The sequence below is a fragment of the Aphelocoma coerulescens genome, chromosome 3 (genome assembly GCF_041296385.1).
Source record: "Aphelocoma coerulescens isolate FSJ_1873_10779 chromosome 3, UR_Acoe_1.0, whole genome shotgun sequence".
In the NCBI taxonomy this organism is placed as follows: Eukaryota; Metazoa; Chordata; class Aves; order Passeriformes; family Corvidae; genus Aphelocoma; species Aphelocoma coerulescens.
Genome location: NC_091016.1, coordinates 112,193,780 through 112,212,857, shown reverse-complemented (window position 1 = coordinate 112,212,857; position 19,078 = coordinate 112,193,780).

The following is a 19,078-nucleotide window of genomic DNA, read 5'->3' as shown; positions in this document are numbered from 1 at the left end:
TTCTTGTTAGATATTGTTTCTTGAAATTAAAGTAATTATGCTGTTACAGTTAGCAATTAAACTGAACATAAAATTGTTTAGAAGCCAGTGGAAAATCTCCAGATACAGCAATTAATGGGTTCTGAAATATATTTACCATTTACCTGTCATAAATGTTTATAGCACAAGGATGAATTAAAGACACATTTATACCAGAACTAAAAATAGACAAATCAACCTGACACCTTGCTCTTGTCCAGCTGCAAGTTTAAACACAAGAAATACAATAATCCAATGTAAAATATTTTACAAAACTACAAAAAACAAAGATACTCTGTTCCTATCCATTTATAAACAATATCCATAGTTGGTGGGGGATTTTCCACAGAGGCAGCAAACTGATTTTAAGCGCAAGGGTTTTTTTCCATATAGTGTAGTGGATAAGGTCTTGCTAGATAGCAAGAAAAGAATGAGTTACAAAAGTGCACCAAAGCACAATATTCTTGGAATAACTCCTATTTCTGCTTTTGAAACAGAACTACTTCTATTATTAAATTGTTATTTAAGTTTGATATATATTCTGCTCAGTACTAAATCTCAGTGAGTTTCTTTACTTGTTTTGTCCTCTTACAGTGGAATTCAGTCTGCAGTATCCACTGACTTAGGTTATCCATTAGTTTTTGAGTCTTTCTTTCTAATGACACTGTAGAGAAAGAGTGTGTCTTATTTGATTTCATCCTAAAATGTGTGCGAAGATCCATCTAATGGGTACCTGTGACAACAGTGATATGGCTACAGTTAGGCAATGTGAATCTCATTTTCTGACAGCCTTTAAGACAGGGTTTCTCTGTGACTGAGTATAGGAGACGAACATGCAGAAAATAAAATTATACCTTGAAAATCTCTCCCCGTCCTCCCTTTGTATAAGTCCAGCAGTACAACACAACCCATCTGAGTTCTCAGATGAACAATGTGTGCTACCTTTCTTGTCCTTACTACTGACCGGTTTGCTCAGTAATAATACTGACTCAGAATGGACTGATTTTGAGGAAAAAAAAGTATTTCCAGTGCTTTTACCCTCTATTTGGCAAAGAGATGCAGAAAGAGAAGAGCAATGGTGTAACACATCTCTTCTTTCCATAACACTACCAAACTCCAGGTTAAAAAGCCGTTTATTTTTAAAAACATAACGACTCTTTGATTCACTTTTGCAAAAGCTTTGATGTAATTACATACAGGATAAAAATCTAAGGGGCAGTAGATTTCAGCGGGATCAGAGACAGGAAGTGCACAGTAGCATGGGCTCTGGGCAATCTCACTATTTATCATCCAAATAGATGAAGCAGTAATGACATCAAATGGTGACATCGTTTTTTACGCTTTAAAGGAGAAGCTGCAGGCTACACATGAAAATACAGTAAGCTCTTAGTTTCTTTATTAACTGCTTTAGTATATTTATTTTTGTACATTTATTTTTTTTTTATCTGTATCAATTTTACCCATTTGTACCTCATCTTTGGCAGAAAACCAGTACAGTATGCTGAGCTATTTTTACCTGTTATTTGGCCCTAAATAATGTGACCACTGAGCAAAAAAACACATTTCAGACTCTGTGTGAGAAGCACACAGGTCATGCACAGTACCAACATTAGGATGTGGTATTAAGAACTTACTGGACAATAAAAAAACCCAGAAGTTACTTAGGCTTTACACTGTCCTTCAGCAGGAACAACTTATTTTAGAAATGTATCCAAACACTAAAGTGACATGAAGTAGGATGTGAAAGTTCATGGAAGTGGATGTTCATTGAACAAGTACAGTCAGTTTTCCCTGAAATATAATGAAGTGCTTGTCAATATGCAGCTCTCAGTTAAAGGCACAGGCTTGTACCTGCAAAGCTTTAAAAAGTCCCACAACAGGAGACACAGCTAATCCTCCTAATCTATTGCTATGAAACCAATCTCCACATGAGTTCCAAGCTAAAAAATGAAATTTGGTGGAATTGAAACCAGTTTTCTTTCCAGAACTGCCTAAATTAATGCACCTGCACTTACAGTTAAGCCAGTGCAAAACAATCCATGCATAGCACTGTGGAAAGTCAGTGTGCTCTTCTGTGAACACCAGCTATGCTAAGCTAAAATCAATGTAAACCTTCCTTTTGGGGAATGAGGCGGTAAATGTAGACTCTACTTCACTAACTCTACTCTGGCTATCAATAAGTGGTCTTAGAGAAGTTGTACCTGGCACTGAAAAGGGGAACAGAGAATACTCCATACTGCAAGCCCAACTGTGACTATTTTCATCACACACATTAACACTGCCACACAAATTACGGAGAATAAACCTGAGTCCAGCTCCAGCAGATTTTGACCTGAAGTCCATGAAATAGGGGCGATATAGCTGGCTGTGCTGCTCAGCCAAACAAGGGAGACAACCACCGTTGGCTGTCCAGCTGACCCCAAAAAATGTCTTTCACACAGGTGCCAATATCCAGCACAAACTTATTTTCAGAATAAGGGACAGGATATTTTTTTCAGAACTCGCCATGTTTTATCTGAGGAATAGCGAGGGGATACTTCACAAGTATTACAGGTGGCCAGGAGTGCCCCAAGTCAAATCTTTCTGGGTGCCTAACAAAACAAGTGTCAAACCTTATTAGTGTGCACTAAACTGTGCAATTTTCTCCCTTTTTATTCGCATACTATATTAATAAACCCATGAAAGTAAGTACATTAGACAGTGGGGTTATTTTTGGATCACGCTGCCATTTTTTGCCAACCACCACTCCAAGCCCTTCATACTCAGTCTGAGCAAGCCAAAAGCTTCTGCCTTGATCACTCCACCACTCCACCTGGCAAGGAAGCTAAATGAAAGCTTTCTGTTACACTGGCCATTCAAATAATAAATATCACAATCCTTTTAATTAAATATATGTTTGACTTTTGTTTGGGAAATGATAATGGTGAATGTCAGTGAGTCGTTGTGAAGCTTAAATGAATTAAGATTGTGCTACTGTAAGAACTCCTGCTTCTGCTTCTAATAAAATTATTAAGAGTAAACACATCATACTGTGTCAGAAACATGCATAATTACCTAAGAAACTCAAAGGACAAAAAGTGAAAAAATCTTAAACTAAATCTGCCTACTTTTTATTATCTTACCACTCTCATTCATTTTACTGGTGCTTCTATAATCTGCAATGATTGTCAGTCCATGAATTGTCAGTTAAACAAATAATTTCAAATAAATAGTATGAATTTTCAAATTGTCCTTTTGCATCCCAGTGGAGCTCTCTAATTAACATATATATCTTATATATGGGGAAGTATGTCAGCATGATGTACAGTCAATAAACAAAAATGTACTTAATAATAATTGGTGAGAGTAATATGTGCATTGCAGATCTATTTCACAGTATTGCACATCTTGAGAAATTAAGAATCAACTGATAGCTGTGACTGAATACATTACAATAACAAAAACAAAATACATTACAGTAATAACAACACAAATACACTAGGAGGGAAATGGAAAAAAACCAAACTATTGGACTAGGAAGGCCAGGCTACTCACCCTATTTCCAGTTCAGAGGGAGGATTGACATTCGGAAACTGTTGATCCCTAGTGTCCCATTCAACATATCTTTACTACCCAGTTATGAACACATTTATTCCTTTAATTTGGTCTCATAATATTATTTTTAATATACTTCCCATACCTTGGAGCCTGGTGTTGAAGTGAATTTTTACATAGAATATGATATAAAATGAGCTTAAGGCCAAATTTTGTTTCTGTTATTCTGATTTAGTATTGTTGCAATTATCTCAATGGGTCTATCTACAGCATATGAACCTATAGGCTACGAGCTAAAGAACTGTGTAATGTATTAAATAATTTCACCCAACTGTGATTTTATTTATTAAACTAATTTGCATTGGAAAATGTCAATTTTCAGTGGAAAAATGCATTCCACAATATCAATTAATTCAATGCTTGAAGGACTCCCTAAGATACAGTCTATTAAAAGCAACTTCAAACAGGAAATTACAACCTCTTATCCATGCTTGCAGTAGAAAGCTTAAATTACAAAGAAGAAGATTTACACTAGAATTTAGCACAATTGTCTAATGGTAATAACCGAACAGTGAACATCTGTCACGACCTATCTGAAAATGCTGTGTGGCTTTTGTCATCACAGGTTTTTAAAAGAAACTGGAAGTGTGTTTGCTAAGGATGATCCTTTCTTGGGGTAGAGAGTAAACTGGATGATTCACCAAAAGCACTGTCAAGCTCTCTTTTATGAGAGAAAAGGGAAGGAACAAGTTCATCATCTATTTGCTGACATTATCCACTTCTAAAAACATAAGGAGCAAAATAAAAAAGAGATAACAAACTCTTTCAAAGTAATACTGCTAAGAGGAATTTTTAGTGCAGAAAGTTCTATCAACCTTAAAGGGAAGGATGGGCTAATAAAAAATAAAAAAGAAACAGCAAAAAATTTCATCATGATGGAATGGTTGGATAGATTGACTATCATGAATTTAAATTAAAACATGATAAAGTGTTATAAGCAGAAACTCTCATTGGGAAGTGTACTAAATTTCACTTTATCTATGCATAAACAGATTTTTGTGACCTCACCACTTACATTTCCTACAAGGCTGATATAAAGTTTTGAAGTGTGACAGCATTTAGGTCATGAAAAAATAGAATAATAATAAAAGTGTGGGAAGATGGCTTCTCTCAAGGATGCATATTCACAGCTCTGAACACAGAAAGTAATTGCTAGTTGAGCATGGCCTTATATTTTTAACTTCAGAATGAAGCAAGGAAACAGGAAAAGGTATTTTGCCTTTGAGAAACACTTATTTATTTCCTACTTAAGACTCTTACAAGTATCAGCAAACCTAAAACCCTGATAATGTGTATGAAACTTTTTTTTTGGTTGAGAAAACTTCCTAGTAACCTCCATGGTGTTTCCACAAGATGTCTGTATTTATTTATTTATAGCAACCCTATATCACAGTTGTTGTTTTTTGTTTCCCCTCCACAGAAAAGCAAATCTTCACTCACTGGATCTAAAGCCTTGCAGAAAAAAATTTAGGTCTTCTTTATGAGAGATTTGCTTTACATGCATCTAGTTGGTCAGACCCCTCAGCCAGAGAAAGTGATCACATCCACTTTAACTCTGCTGAAGTCATGCTGTTACACATTCAGGATTTGTTTCTCTCCCACTGAAGAGGTACAGTGGAGTAACATCCTTTGAAATAAATTATAAAGTTCCTGGGACTTTCTAGTTACTCTTTTCCTTCAGTATTAATCTGCTTTTCCTGTCCTTTGGGTCTCAGCTGGAATCTGACAGACAGACAACGTAATCTTTAATAAAATGCTGCTAAGAATAGTGTCCAATAAATCATTGGTTGGTGTGGCATATTTGGTAGGAAGCTGGACAAAGTTCTGCATGTTGTACTTAGATAATCCTTCTGTGATGAAGAAAAAGTCTGTACCACCTACTATGTCTTCTTTATCCTTAACTTCACAGATTCCTTCATAATTCATGACTATTAAAAAGAGACATGGGCAACTGAGTCTTTCAAAAAGTCTGGGACTCATATTAATCTTCATGCAAGGCATCTTAGGAATTATGGATTTAAAATTATGTGGAGAACCTAGAAAAATGGCTTGTCATTTCTGGAAGAACAGTCTTGTCAAGGAGAAATTTCACATTCTTACAGATGCCAACTGTTGTAGAATACATTTTGGAGGTGAACTGGATGTGGAGCCAGACGAAAGATAGAGATATGCTCTGTCATCTACTTACCCAGCTTAGTGCACAGAACCCTATAAGGAGGTGGCTTGTTTCCTCACAGAAAAAACAAAAAATATATTTTATTGAAGCTTTATTTCTCCTTTAGCTTACACTATTTACCTTTCCTGCTGTTTATACACTGCAAGTGCCTTCTTGCTCAGGCAGATTCTTCAGATCTCCTGTTTGGGATTCTTATGACCTATGGCTGATGTCCCAAAAGTAAGTTCAGCAGAACAATTTATTACAGAAATTTCCATCACTTGGTGGTATGTAAGGGTACTTTACCTTTTTGTTGTGGTGAACCATGGCCAAAGCCAGGGCCAGCCAGATTAAGTGGACCAAAAGGTCCACGGGTTTGATGTTTCCACAGCCCCAAAGCCTTGAGCATTCAAAAGGCTGTGAAAAATGTATACATCTGTGCCTTACCATTGGCCATAGCCCTCCCCTGATTTCTCGTATTTGTTTGTATTTCCAGAGAGTTCTATGTTCTTCAGTTGTTAATTGGTCCTTGTTATTCCTCCCCACCTACCCCTTCTCCCATTGGCTCTAATTCCTTCTCCCCACCTCGGTAACACCCCCGGCTGATGTTCCATTGGTTACTGTGTGTTTTCCACGCCCCGATCGTGGGAGTACGACTCCCTGCAAGCCACGTGGCTTCGGCTTCTCTCAGTGCATTTTTCCCTGCAATAAGCCCCTTCCTCCACGAAGGAGTCCCTCCGCTTTTCTCCTACCTCCTTGTGTGCCTCCGACACCGGTGGGCGAGGCGAGCCCAAGCAGGTGCTTCACTGGCCCTCCCGCGCCGCGGTCGGTGTCCATCATCCTCGCCCGAGGCAGGCAGAAGATTGCTCGGTGCCCGGGACAGCGTGCTAGCCGGCACGGCACTGTAGCATATTCTGTTTTGTGGGCAGCTTTATCCACTGCAATGTTTCCTGAATGAGGACATACTTCATAGAGCTAATCTGAAAAGTCTGATCTTTTTCTTAAGGAACCTCTTGAAGGTGCTAGTACCTGCCCACTTAATACCTGCTGACAGCTCATTCTCTTGCCACGTGCAGAGGGTTTTGGCCTCTGCATATTTTTCCACCTTGGGGCATGCGAGAAACTGGTCATGAAGCTCTGAAGTGGAATTTTTCTGTAGGAGCATAATTTTTTAATGAACATTTTTGTTTTAAATCTCTTTTCAAGGAAACAGCATAGCCAGGGCCTTCTAATTTGCATTTATCTATTTTCTGCTAATACAGAGTGTCATATAGAAGATGCCAAGAAGTCTTTGAAGGAGGAAGGGCCCAAGGCTCATTTCACAGCAGCGTAATATATTAATTTTCCTTTGTTTACATTGTAATATTTCCATAAGTTAAGGGATATTTCATCACTACCTGTTATAGCAGCAACACTCCAGAGTAATGCTATAAGCATTTTATATTTTAAACATCTGTTGAATATTGATTTACAACATACTTTTGGGATTTCTGACATATTTGGAGATCAGTTACCTTAATAGACTGCAAATAGTATTCTCAACATTAGTAAATAAATACATTCAAAACCACCTATCAGGAAATTGCTTGCTATATACAGTGTTATTTGTCAATATGGCCTTTGGAAGTAAATTATTTGGAAATAATTATTTTCCTGTTTTCAGCTGGGAAAGAGTAAATGCGTTTGTTTTTTGAGTTAATATTTTTGCATTGTGAGTAATTCATAGTGGACACTTCTTAATATGCAAGTTGCCTAATTTTAAGAAAACATAGCTGCACAGTTTCTAAAACAGTATCTTGCTGTTTACCACAGTGAGGACTCTGAACTGAGCAATGTTCTTTACCAGTGTGTTTCATTACTTGCTTTTAGAGGTCCTTTTTTTTCTTTTTTTTTTTTTTTTTTTTTTTTTTTTTTGTAGTTCTCTGAACCCATCAGAAAAGGTGCTGTCGTTACTAAAGAATTGCATCCTTCTCTGGATAGAATGTGGGTGGAGGGTGTCCCAGTCACAAACAAATACTGCAAACAAGTTCTGCTGGCAAGCTACTGTAGCACACTGGCTGTTCCGAATGCTTTTGTTCTACCTCAGTTGTCTATGAGGAGAATAATTTGTCCTAAGCTTAGTGTCAGTATTTCCTAAGTTCACTCATTTTAGCTGAAAGGGACAGCTCCTTCACTCTCCGCAGCACCTGAAATTTCAGGCTGTGCATTTTCCTTGCTCTGCTACCTCTTATGCAAATCCCTCTATGGTGAATATATTCTTAGTTAAAGTGTAATTTGTCTCTGCTTATTTGCAAGGCGCTTGTTGAATAGAACTGGGAAAGCTGTTTCAGGCTAGAGCAATCAGCCATACACCATTCTCTATCTGGCATTCAATTACCTGTTTGTTTTTATTCTGCTAACTTGTTCAAATACTTCGTGCTACTGCACACTCTATAAACCATTCATTTTTCTGCACTACTTGCATTTATGCAAAATCTTATCCTTCAACTAATTGCTTGTGTCCTCAATGTTATGAATTGTTTCCTTCTCTCTTCTTGTCTGTCTCCTCTGACATAAGGGTCTTTAGGCTATAATTAACATAGAGGTAGGGCATTTTCCATCACAGTTTTCTCCATACCTTCACAATTTTGCATTTGCATACCGTCATCACAACTTTATACTTTTAAATTTTCTTCTGCACAGATTTTGATGTCTTCCCCCCTTTATCACGTTTTCTTTGTGTTTCTCTATGAGTTTTCTTTGTGTTTATTCCCCTTGTGCACACAGATACAACTTTTTTTTTTTTTGCTTTGCCCTGCTCCAGCAGCTTTTGGAGAAATTACTGTGAGAGCTGCACATTCGTATTCAGGATCTCACTATTAATTTATGCTGAATTATTTGCTCTTTTTAAAACTAGTGAGTCGTTTTTGTATTTTGTCCACATACAGGAGTACTTTTTCTCCCTGGGTTCTTGCTAATTGTTTTCAAAAAGCTGTCTATTGCACACACATATCATATTTTGGACTAAAAATGCTTTTACTACTCTTCTGAGTAGCACTAGCCATCTCTCCACACAGGCTACTGACACAGGAGATACTGTTGTGGCTAAGAGTATAGTTTACTATGCTTTCCTCAGATTAGGCAGATAAGACATGCAAATACACAAATATGTTGCAAAAAGTGTGGTTCATATTCCTTCACTCACAATCGAAAGTTTTCTATGTTCAAATGAGATTCACATGAGTAAGGTAGGAGGGAGAACATGCAAAGGTCTCCATAGAACAGAAAAACAGGCAAAACCAGAGACCTAGAAAGCAGTAATTTAAAAATCACCCCTGCTATTCCTACAATACATAGCAGTGAAGACGCTAAAGTGCAAGTAAATTATATTCTCGCATAAAAAGTGTAAGAGACAAGTAGGAGAACTCACATCATCACCTGGCTACTGAATTTCTCACCTTTCTGGGAAGAAAAGCATCTGTCAAGGCCCTGAGTATAATGGTTGTGATGCCTCAGGGCAGCACATTGTTTACCATTGGAAAAGGCAGCAGTGAGGAACAAATCAAAAATTGAACAAGGTTAACATCTGCTTCAATTTCTTATATGGAAGTGGCTCTTTCTGCAGATATGGATCTGTCTTGGATGCAGCAGAAAGAATAGGGATCCTTAAATTTTCTTTTAAACAAGTGAAAAATGCAGCAATATTTGGACCCAGTTTTATCTGTCTGTGCTTACCTTTCCTATCTTTGAACTGAACGTTTGCAGCTGGTAGACTGCCAATGTTTATTTTAAAAAGATTATATCACTTTGTCAAGAGCTTAGTCGACTGTTAGCTAGTCACACATTTTAATGGTTTATACTAAAATAAATAGAAAAATAAAGACATGTATGAGTTTCCTTCTAAAAGTTCATTTTTTCCTATCAGGAATAAGTGAGAGAGGAAACAAAAGAAATTTGGACCACTTCAGAAGTGTTCCTTCGCTTTGTTTTTTCATTACCTTTCTTTGTAGCCAACATACTATGTTTAGGACTTTAACAGCACTCTATCATCTTTAAAGGCAAGCAATAACAGCTGAAGTTGGTCAAAGGAGGTTTAGCTGTTAAAAGGAGAAATAGTTGTGTGCTATATGTAGAAGCAGTGCCCGTTGTTTTAAAACACACAGAACCCTCTGTATCACTGCCTTCAGAGATGCCAGACGCAAGTCCAGGTGGCAGTGAACTTGAAAACTTATTAATAGCTTTGCCAATAGCACAGGGAGCTTAAATAGCATAGGTCACATTAAAGGCCTTGCTGAATTGCAGTGTTTGTTCCAGCTTCCAGGGACATCATTCTATTCAGTGAAAAGAAAAGATCTAAGCCAGATTCATTCAAGTTGTGTTGCTATTTTCAGATGTTTAGGTGACATATTTGCACTCTGATGCAAGTTTGAGGACTAAGCAGTACCTTTATGCAGGTGAATAAATTATTCAGGATCCCAAGCAGTGTTCAGATATCAATTATCTTTACTAAAAAATTGCAGAACAGAGAGATACAGTCAAAAGGTGATAATGAATATGCTGCAGGCCTATTTCTACAGAAGGCCACACTTGCATATAATAGTTCTATATTCTTTTTCAAGTAGGGATCCAAACAAGAGAGGACAGAATTGCCTGAAGACATCACAGTAAACCACTCAACTCCTCTAAGAGCCATGACTTGGACTCTTCCTCTGTGAGGGTAATGAAGGTTTTCCAAGGTAGTCAAAATGGATTTCTAGATCTGGAATTTGACAGCATTTGGAGTTTCAGAAAAGAAGTGACTTTGAAAGATGGATGAAAATAAAACTTACTTCCTGTTTTTCAACCTGCTTTATACAATATTTTTGTTACAGTCCCCACCATAGAAATCCCCATAAACCTGTTGCATTGAATTTTACTGTCCTACTCTGTTTAAGCTGTTTGTACGTACCTTTGAACACTGAGATTGTAAATGCATGCAAAGATTCATATACATTATTTACACAAGAAGTTATTTAATAGCAATAAATTGAAGAGTACCTTTTAGAACTAAAAGGGCAGTAAGACCTTGATTTGCTCTTTCTAATTTTCTGGAAACAATTTTTTCCCTGCAATTTAGGTTACTTTTAGATGGCTGACAAATCATAATGCAAGATGACTAAATCAGTTAAACTGCAGGCAGAAATAATTGTGGGCAGCAACAGCTGCCCCTGAAAGAATAAAGTAAAAACAAAATAAAACAAAACAAAATGTGGTTTACTTGAAAAGTTTTAAAACTCCTGGTGCTTTTCTTGTGTCTTTAGAATACTTTGGCAGCCTTAGAGGTATTAATATTATTAATTGGAACAAGTTTTCTACCAAATCCTGAAATGTTTTTGTAGCTACTGGGGTTCTGACACTGGTGTCCTTTTGGAAGGTTTTTAAAATACTGTTTTAAACTGAAAGGAAGTTTCCTATTAAGCCCTCTGAATTTCAAAAGGACCAGATAGCACTGGGTGTTCACTGCAGTGTAATCCCTCATAGACCCAATGACAATTGGTTACCGGTGGCTGGGGATGTGCAGGGTACCACAGAGACCAATACTGACACCTGCACTCTTTGATATTGTCATCAGTGGTTTGGATAATGACATGGTAAATTTAAGAGAGGATTTACTAAATGGGGAAAGTGATTCAACAACACATCTGAGCTTCCACACTGTATGACATGGATGGACATGGAGACCGGGCCAACAGGAACTCTGTGAGGTTCAATAAGGAGGTGCTCCCACTTTTGCACCTGGGATGGGAAAACTCCACACAACAGCACAGGCTGAGGGGAGCACCCTGCTGACACTGCTGTGGAAACTGTGTTAAACACAAGGCAACAAAAGGGCATTCTCATTCCATAAAACAAACTTCCTACTGAACTGCGTTAGAAAAAGGGTAGCAAGCAGACTGGAAGAAGTTATCATCCTGTTCTGCTTCCACTAAGGATGGGTGTGGAGAAACTGAAGAAGGCCCACTGGAAGGCACTACGTAAAGGATTTAGACCATGAGGGAAGAGGTTGAGGAAGCTTAGCTCACATAGTCTGATGACAAGAGGGACTAAGGTCCTCCTGACACTGAACTGTGCCATAAATCAAATCCCTCCTGATGGGAGAGAATTTTCTAAAAGTCCTTGAAAGGAGTTTCAAAGATAAACCGAGACTTTTCCTTGAGTTTCAGTGCTTCCAGATAGTTGTTTATTAAGTCTTATCAGAGGAACAGAGCCACTAGCGTGAGCCAGGTACAGCATAGAGCACAGAAAAGCAGGAGTGGAGTCTCTCTATCAAGATTTACACAGCCTTTGAAAGATTTTTTTAACCAATAGTTACTAAAAATGTACATTATTTTCACTTTCCTACCAATTATTCAGTAACACGGCCAGGAACTGTGGAATTCTCTATCCAGTAATTCCAAACTACTTTTACTGCAGAACATGGAGTAGTAGAAGAAGGAGAAGAAGGTTTAGAGAACAACAACAATCCTCCATTTTGCTATTTTTTACTCTTATCTATTTAGTACAAAGAGAAGCCCAAAACCTCTAAATTTTTCACCCTATGACAATCTTACATAGTAGTCTATCACCTAATTCACACCATTGTATTTTCTAGTTCTTGTCTGATCGTTGGTAATTTTTTCTAAGGTTGGAGGCTAAAACAGTGTTGTTCAGGGGGGTAAAAACCCTTCAAAACAAGCAGAGAAATATTCTCGGCACACTGGGTTCCTCCATCCTCCTGATAACAACCTACAGCTACTTGAAAGGAATGACAGAGATGATGAAGTGGCAGATGCAACAGCAAAGACCAAAGCCACACACTGATGTTTATGATATTCAGATTGGATTTCAGGAAAAATGTTTTCACCAGGAGTGTGGTGTGGCACTTTGGCTTAGAAGAATCAGGACCTCTATCCCTGCAGGTTTCCAAGATGCACCTAAACAAAGTCATGGCTGACCTAGTGTTCATGGGAGTTCTATTTCAAGAGGAAGGCTAGACTAGATGACTTGCAGAGGTCCTTTTTAACCAACATGATTATGTAAAACCAGATGTTTTACTGTTGTATAGGAAGAGATACATTGTAATAGCTCTAAAAAGCTCTTTGATTACTCATGTTGAGCTATATGTATTAAAATACCACAATGATTGGAAAATATAATTTAAACATTTATTAAATATATACATAGAATATGTATACATATATACATAGAATAGAAGCTATGATTTTTGATACTTGTCCAAGAAATGTTGCCCATTAGATAGTACCTATGCAGTTTCAAGAAATAAATGAAATAAAGCATTTCTGACAACATTCTTCTGAAAACCTTTCAGCAAGGCTTCAAGAACATGTCTTTGTAATGCCACTTTGAAGCTTGGTTTCTGCTCAAGGCTTGATTGTGCAATAAATGACAGCTTGACAGAGATGCATAGCTACCAGTGATTTTGAAAGCTCCATTTAGTTCTCATTATATACTGGGTGCATCATTTTGGTTTTATTGGGCTTTCCAGGAAAGGGCTACACCATTATTCTTGAATTCTAAATAGAAATGGAAAGCCGTAAATCTCTATACAGAATGACAGCTTACAAAATGTGCCCACTTCTTCAATTCACTTGGCAAGAACACATTTCAAAGTTGAAAAAGTAAGAGAAGCAGCAGGTCATACCTCTAGCAGTTTTGATGATTTTTCATTCTGGAGAGGTAGACAGAGAGAGGTTTTAATCCCTAAAGAAGTACTTTAGCACTGCACTTGTGCAGCTTTATTACTATAAGTTTGTATGGGTAGCCTCAATAGGAAAAAACTTACTGAAGCTCATATAATTTCATGTTGAAAAAAATAAAGCCCATTCCTTTCAGAACTGGTACATTATATGAAATGCAAATGCAGTGATAAAAAAAAAAAATGCCATTGCTCCTCTGACCTAAGCCCATAGGTAGTAATTTGGGGCCTTAAAGGTTAGTTTAACTGGAGTAAGAAAATTGCAGACATCAGTCAAAAATACATTTTCATGTAATTTTATTTATTTAAAAAAAATACACAAAGTGCTACTTCCCCAAACACAGCATGAATAGAGGCAAGCAGCTCTACAGCTCTGAATTATTCACATCTGCTTCTCAAACTACTACCTACCCACAAAGCCCCATCCCTCTGTGTCCTTCTGGCCCATTTGCAGATGTCCATGTCCAGTGCCTGCATATCCCCCATTTCCAGCTGACAAGCTAATCCCTCCCTAACAGTCAAAGTTGTACTGCCCTGCATGACAGTCCCTCAGAGATCCTTCTTCCCTACTGCTACCACCAGATGCTTTCATGGCGTAAAGAATCTTCATTATTTCTCTTTTTTTAAGCCTTTAGTGGACTTATTGGCACACTGGAAGAGGCTGCCTAGGCTAACGGTTAAGTCACCATCCCTGGAGGTATTTTAGAGATGTGTGGATGTGACACTTAGGGACATGGTTTAGGGGTGGGCTTGGCAGTGCTGAATTAATGGATGGACTCAATGACTGTATAGGTCTTTTCCAAACTAAAAACTTCTATGATTCTATTTATTTTTCTCTCATAAATCAGAATATCTATCATCATTTATTGGTATTACTACTACTGCCTTTTAATTATTACATTTTTATCAACTTTCTAATAATACCTTATTTTGATCTCCTGATCTAAGATTCTTTTTTATTGTGAATAATCATTTAGTTCATGTTTTTCCTTAGATATTAAGAACTCTGCTGAGAAAAAATACTGCTTGAGTGTCCAAAGTTGGAACCTTGGTTTTTTAAAACTGGCAAAACAATCTCAGAAAAAATTATTCCTTTTTTTGGATGTGAACAATCCTCAGTTAACTAAATGGAGTTCAGCAGCACAGCTTTGTTAATACAATACACACACATCCAAAGACTTAACTAAAATTAATTATAAGATTTTGATTTATATTGTTCAGATCCCTTAAGCTGTTTCATTAGCAGTAGAGAGCAGAGGAAGCTAACAGGTAGCTATTATCTAGAACAATTTCCTAACTTTGGGACCTATTTACAGTAGTGATTGATTTTGTTTGGAAGGAGCATAGGAGGAAAGAAAAAACTCATCCTTTAATCACATATTGAGGAAAAATAAAGAAGTGGTTCTTCCTCCACCCTTAGACCAGGATCCACCAGAGTCACAGTACATTTCTGAAGACCAAAGGGACCATTGAACCCTACCTTAGACCTTTGTCATCTGTCTCTTCTAGAAGGGCTGGAAACCAGAACATCACTCATTAATCTGATCATCTGTAGTGGTTTGGTCCAAAATACTCATTACTGTTTATCTTCTGTGAGATAAGAATTAGGAGAAATGCAAAGCAGGCACCAAACTTGAAAGAATATAAAGAAGTTTATTAACAGACCTAAAAGAAAGGGAAAAAAATTATACCACACCTTCAGAACACTTCTCCTCCCCCCACCTTCCTCCCTTCTCCCACTGACAATGTAAAAAGACAACCCTTAAGATGTTCAGTCTGTTTACCACTTCCATAATAACCTTGTTCAGTCCATTTAGAAAGAGAAGTCTCTTCTTGCTCGTGCTATGAAAACATTATCACAACGAGACAGCCGCCCACTTCCAAATAACTTTGTTCAGTCCATTTAAGAAGAGGAGTCTCTCTGCTCGCATGTGAGTCCCTTCCCCAATTTGCAGCTTTTCCCACAACTGCTTTCAAGGGTCCACTCTTGAAGGTTTTTGGGGTACAATTTTAAGGCTGAGCCATTCAGAAACAAAAGTTCTCTTCACCCATCTCTGGGAGCATTTCATCTCTAAGAACAGAGGCCCTTCTCCTTCCCTGGGAGCAAAGGGTCCTCCTCATCTTCATCTTTAGGACTATCTCTGGGAGCATCTCTAGGAACTGAGGTTTTCTCCTTTCCCATTTGGAGCAAAAGTCCTCATCGCTTCCATCTCTCCTTGTCCAAACTTCTCATGAAATTACAGCTGCTTCAGCATCTGCCTACCTCAGCACAGGTGCTTTTGCTTATGAGTTGAACACTCCACCCTCCGTATCTTCATGAAATTACAACGGGATACTCTGATACATCATAACTTCACAACAGACTTTCAGCTTTAAGCCTCTCCTCTCTCTCTTCCCTCAGGTTTTCAGCTCTTCACAGCACTAAAAGGGTTAATCTCACCTCGGCCTTGCAGCTGGAATGTGGCTTATCGCTGTTGGTCACCTGGCCTCTGCCGGACAGAGGTGCCGCTTTGCTGAATCTCGGCCGCAGTGGGGGGGGGGGGTCCGAGCCTCTCCGGCCGCCCACGGCAAGGCAGTGGGGGGGGGTTCCACGGCTGGAACAGGCCCATGGCTCCAGGCTGGCCGTGGCCCGGCCCGGCCTGGCCCAAGCAGGGCCTGGCCGGGCCCGCTGGCCCCCGCACGGGGCCTGCAGCCACCTGTGCCAGCGCCGGAAACGAGAGAGAGCTTGGGGGAGGGGGCGGTTTCTGTTCTTAAGCGTGTATCACAGAGGCGGTCACAACTTTAAGTGGCTTAAAGAATTGTCCATATTCAAACTGGCCAGCTGATAGGTTCTGTCAGGTCATAAGGAAGCTGTAAGAAGAACATCACTTCTGAGACTTAGCTTGCTAACCTATGACATCATCTTATTTGAATTCCTCAAAGTCCAGTTAGTTCATGGCCTGAAACAGTTTATGTCAACTGGAAATTGATAAATATTTTGGGAGATTTGGCAATCTCTGGAAATTTCATAATACATTAACTCGGTGAAGCATGTGTAGGGGAATTCAAAAATGCTAGTCCACATAGAGCCATGTAAAAGTCTCATTGTAAAATGTAACTTCTACACATTGAATACAAAAATGATGTGATTTCTTCAGATTTTTCTTTAAGAAATTACTAGGAAAAGAAAACTCATCAAAAGAGGAAATTCAGATGATATTTCAATCAAAAAAGAAGTCTAAAATGTCTTCATAAATTAATCCTGACAGGCCTAAACCAGGCCCTGGAATGAAAGAAATAATAAAACATTATATAATTCCTTCCATCTCTCTCTATTCTCATAATAGTTCCATTGCTTTAAATTACCTATATCATGGAATCATAGAATCGGAACCATAGATTCATAGAACCATAGAATCATAGAATCATAGAATGGCCTGAGCTGGAAGGGACCTTAAAAATCATCCAGTTCCAACTCCCCTGCCATGGGCAGAGACACCTTCCACTAGACCAGATTACTCAATGTCCCATCCAACCTGGTTTTGAACACTTCCAGAGATGAGGCATCCACAGCTTCTCTGGGCAACCTGTTTCAGTACCTCTACACTTCCCCAGTAAAGAATTTCTTCCACATATCTAACATAAATTTCCCTTCTTTCAGATTGAACCCATTACTCCTTATCCTGTCAGCACAGTTCCTGAGGAAGAGTCCCTCCAGCTTCCTTGTCTGCCCTCTTCACACACTGGAAGGCTGCTATGAGGTCTCTATGCTATTTTCTGTTTTCCTTACTGATTTTTCTTTTTAGGGAAAATCAGACTTAGGGCTTAATTTAGTTGGTTAATTTGTTTGCTACACTCAAATCTGACGGCTACTTATCAATATGTTGTAAATTTATTGGGTGGAATTAACCCTTAAATCCCTTTCCTTATTTACTGCAATTCTAAAAATTGAGAGCTGGAAAATAGAAATCTGGTTTTCTCCCCTACATTAGCTTTATACATTTAAGGGGAGGAAGACAAGCTCATAGATGAAGGCAAGAGAAAATGAGGCAGCACAAGTTCTGCTCACAGAACAGCACCTTCCTATGCTACAGCTGCAAGAAAGCAAATCATTGATTTTTCAAGAAACTGAAAACATAGATCCAGAAGCATCAAAGTGGAAACCAGGGGGAGATTTTCTACTAAGTTGCTTTGGCACGATAATGTCAAGAGCTCTGTTTCATAAGATCATTTTGACAAATTCTTCCAACAACCGCCTGCAGAGGTCTCTAAGACTGCTTTCCAATACACTTTTTGAACTTAGAAATAATAACTAAACTAGACCCATTTACAACCTAGGGGTCCCACCCAGAGAACCGATAGTTAATTGTTTGATGTATTATGATATTCAGGAGCCTTTTGGAGTCTGAGCCTCTGACTTGAACTTTTTTTTAATTGAAGAAATGCAAGTGTTTTGTTAGGAATTTTCATGGAATTTTCCCCGAAACAATTACTGACAGGCAATATCATATTAGTAATATCAGTGTGCTCCCAGGATAGCACCCAAGAGAGAAGAGAATATGTGCTCACCATTTTCTTTTATTGTTGACCTTGTACAGAGGCAATAGTAAAGCTTTCTTTCAAGACATTTATTTCTGCTTCCTCAAGATTATTAGTCTTTCCCAGTCCATGATTTATAGTCCTTAAAAACAGCAGCCAATATACCGACTCCCTCAACACACTCCTCTAGGATTAAAGCCTGCACAGAAAAGTAAAAGACAAAAACCCACCCACCAAAAAACAATTCTCCATCCCTTAATTTCACCAAGCATTTGACTCTTTTTCATCCTAAAAGACACATGGCAAGGCATATTTGAAATGAAGTAAATCCCACAGAATTCATAGAGGATCTCCTTCTCCTCAGTGAGGCAGCCTGTCAACCCAGACTGAAATAAATAGCTGTTAGCTATTGAATTCTGTACACTAAAGAAACACTAGTAGGGGCTGATGTTTTCTCTGTCTTGATGGATTAACCCTTCTTTTACCAGGAAGAATACAGACCTAGAGCTGAAGAGTTTTTAAAGGTTGCTCTTTCAGAGATTTCTAAGATTCCTTCAACTGCATCTTCCTTGAATTTAGGTAGAACATAGATCTAACCCTATAAACACAGAATCTTCTTAACCCTTGATTTTTGTCTACATATACATGTCTAGTGTCCTAAAGTATGCCAGTCTAGTGCCAATACTATGTTTTGGCTTTACCTAGCTATGCTGCATTTCAGGGGCAAAATGCATTACCAAGCATCATTCCCTTCCTCTGGGAAGGCAGATTCAACCATAGGCCAAGGTAAATACAGATTTCAATGTTCATAAGCAGTTTTCCACTGCACCTTAGACAGATTCCACTGTGATAAAATTGATTATGACAGTCTAATTTAGTAACCCTGGGATGCTTGTTTATATCTTGTTCATATGAAAGATTTCACTAAGCCCACTATTGATTGACTTACAATTACATTCTAACTGTATCACTTCTTATATGTTTTTCCCCAAATATTTAAGAGTCTGATGGTAGAAGACATCTAAGATATCAAAAGTCTCCTTTCCAGGAGAATAACATGAAAGGATCAAGGATTTTAT